Source organism: Pteronotus mesoamericanus, unplaced genomic scaffold (genome assembly GCF_021234165.1).
Source record: "Pteronotus mesoamericanus isolate MK-2021 breed Mesoamerican mustached bat unplaced genomic scaffold, CSHL_Meso_final contig_2, whole genome shotgun sequence".
Taxonomy (NCBI): Eukaryota; Metazoa; Chordata; class Mammalia; order Chiroptera; family Mormoopidae; genus Pteronotus; species Pteronotus mesoamericanus.
In genome coordinates, this window is record NW_026555084.1 from 25,369,908 (window position 1) to 25,372,662 (window position 2,755).

Here is a 2,755-nt window from a genome sequence, read left to right on the forward strand (position 1 = left end):
GTGTGAATGCCTCCCGCTCACTACCCCACTGCTGGTCTGGAAGTCCTTTCTGGGCAGAAATTGGGTCTTCCCTCCCTTCTGCTACTATGAGCCTTGTACACAGTAGAAATGTAATAACACAGGATGCTAAATCGAATCTGGGAACACGTATACAAAACCTTGGGGCCCGTGGGAGTGGCCCGCTATCATCTTGCCTAGGACTGCCAGAAGGAAGTTGTAATAATTTTCCCTGTGGTATGTGAGTCACAGAAAATGCCAAGTTTCCCTTTTTGTATCGGATGTTGAAAAGCTTAGCATCAAATTCTGTGCAAGTGTATCATGCTTTGTGTCAAGAATTTGTTAAGCCATCTCAATTTCTTTTCAGATCAAGGCAGGATTCAGAAATAGATAACAAATTCTTGGTGAGATGCCTCTTAATGCTTATGATGTACTAAGTGCTCAACACATGGTAATGCTAATTCTCTTTACTTAAAAAAGTTGTATTATCCTCATTTAAAGATGAGAAAAATAGAGTGATTATATAACTTATCCAAAGTCATAGACCTAAACTCAGGTCTGGGCAAAGAAACCAAGACTCAGAGAGGATAGATAACTAGTTCAAGTTTACTCAGCTGACTAGTGACTCGTCGCCTTAGCTTCCCAGGGCTGCTGTAACAAATTATCACTAACTGGGTGGCTTAAAACACCTAAAATTTATTCTCCCCCATTTTTCGACACTAGAAGCCACAAAACAAGGCGTCAGTAGGGCCACGCTCTTTCCAAAGGCTCCAGGGATGACTCTTCCTTGCCTCTCTCAGCTCCTGGTCGTCCCTGGAGATGCTGAGCACTCCCTGGTGGGAGGCCGCACCCCCCCATCCCTGCCTCTGTCTGCGCGTGACCTTCCTCCTTCTTGGAGTCATTAGTGTGACTCACCCTAATCTAATATAACCTCATCTTAATTTAACTAACTACCGCTGCAAAAAATCTAGGTCCCACTTAGAGGTTCTGGGTACATATACATTTGGGAGGCACACCGTTCAACCCCATGCGAGGACTGAGCTAGTACTACAAGTTAGACCTGACCCGAGGCAATGTTCTTCACCCTACACCTAACTAGCTGTTCCCGAAACTGCCTTGCTATGGGAAAGATGACTCTGAGGGTCTCTGAAATTAATCTGTCTCTTAAAAGTGGACTAGTAGTTGATGTGTAGGGAAGAATTGCTGAACAGCAAATTTGGAGAAGGTGTGATTAGTGGATTCAGGTTTAACGAGAACTGCGTTTTGAGAAGCCAAGTATTCAGAGAATAGGGTTGGGTTCAGTTAACATGCAGTTTCTAGGCTCACAGCAACAGCCTCTCCTTCCGTAATCATTTACCTTCCACCCAGCCTCGGAGCCCCGTTGGCGAGAAGAGTGCTCACCTTGCAAACCGCTTCCTCGCTCATAGGGCCAGAGCAGTGCTGCCTCCAAATTGCTTGTTTGATGTTAACATTATTCTGAAAATTACATCTCATCCAACATGATATTTTAATGAGACTTTGTCTGTTCTAGTTAAGTCAGTTGGAGCTGAGCTAACAAAACACAGTCATTGGCAGAGAGTCCTCGGTGGGGCCGGCTATTTTTGTAATGGCGTGGCTGGAGCAGCAGTTCCCCTAGCCTCTCCGCCCACCCCCTCAGGGAGGAGTTGTCAATTCTGAGATTCTCTCTGGGAATGTCCTTTTCTAGGTGTGACTCCACCATCCACTTTCCTGCGGTGAGGAAGGAGGTGGGTGGAAGGTAGGGTGTCCACTGAGACTCCTTGTCCAGAGCCTGTGTGACTCAGTGGTGCTCGAGGATGGGAGGAGCCAGGCGGGGCAGGGCACGCACCAAGAATGGGGGCAGCTGAAGCGGCCAAGGAGGAGAAGGCAACCTGGCCATTTCCTGGGCAGGGCTCCAGGGAGGCAGCCTGGGGAGAAGGAGGAGTACTGACAGCTGGTCGTTTAAAAGTCAACTAAGGGGGTTCATATATGCTGTCTACTAACCGTCTTCTTTCCCCACATCCACCCCCATGGACAAGCCTCCTGCCTCTTGGCCTTGATGACACCCTCAGTTCTTCTTGGTGACCGATTCCTTCCCATGCTGACTTAATCTGCTTTTTGATTGGACTTCTTTTGAGGTTCTTGGCCCCTCGGTGCTATTTCTTTATGGACAATTCTTAGCACCTCCTTTATGAGACTCAACCATTTTTACTTTATTGTAAATGTTAGATCCTTTAAAAAAAAAAAGTTCTGAAAAGGAAAATGTTGGAAATTACAAAAGGAAAAGAAAATGGACCTTTGTCCCCAAACAGGAAACCCTATGATACAGGGAAACAAATACTGATTTCAACACTATTGTTGGGGGGTCAAGGAGGGATTCCACAGAGATAGATGAGGGAAAGAAAAAAATGAAAAGAAGGAAGAAGAAGAGAAAGAGACAAGGCAGAAGGGAGAGGAGGAGGGAGGAAGCGCCACACTTCAGAAGATCACAAACACCCTTTCAGTTGATGAGAAAGCTTTCTGAGTAACTCTGGAAGCATCTAAACACGGTGACCAAGAGGGAACTTGGAAACTCGGCAAGTCCTTGTAGAGCGAACACACTGCAAGAGATAAAGAGCATAATGACTTAGACTCTGGGTTCTAGGGTCAGAGAGACCTCGGTTTAAATCTAGGCTTTTCTCCTTCACAGGAATGTAAATTGGGGACGTTTTTAACTTTGCAAAGCTTTGCTTCTTCATTTGGAAAATAGGGATGATAATAG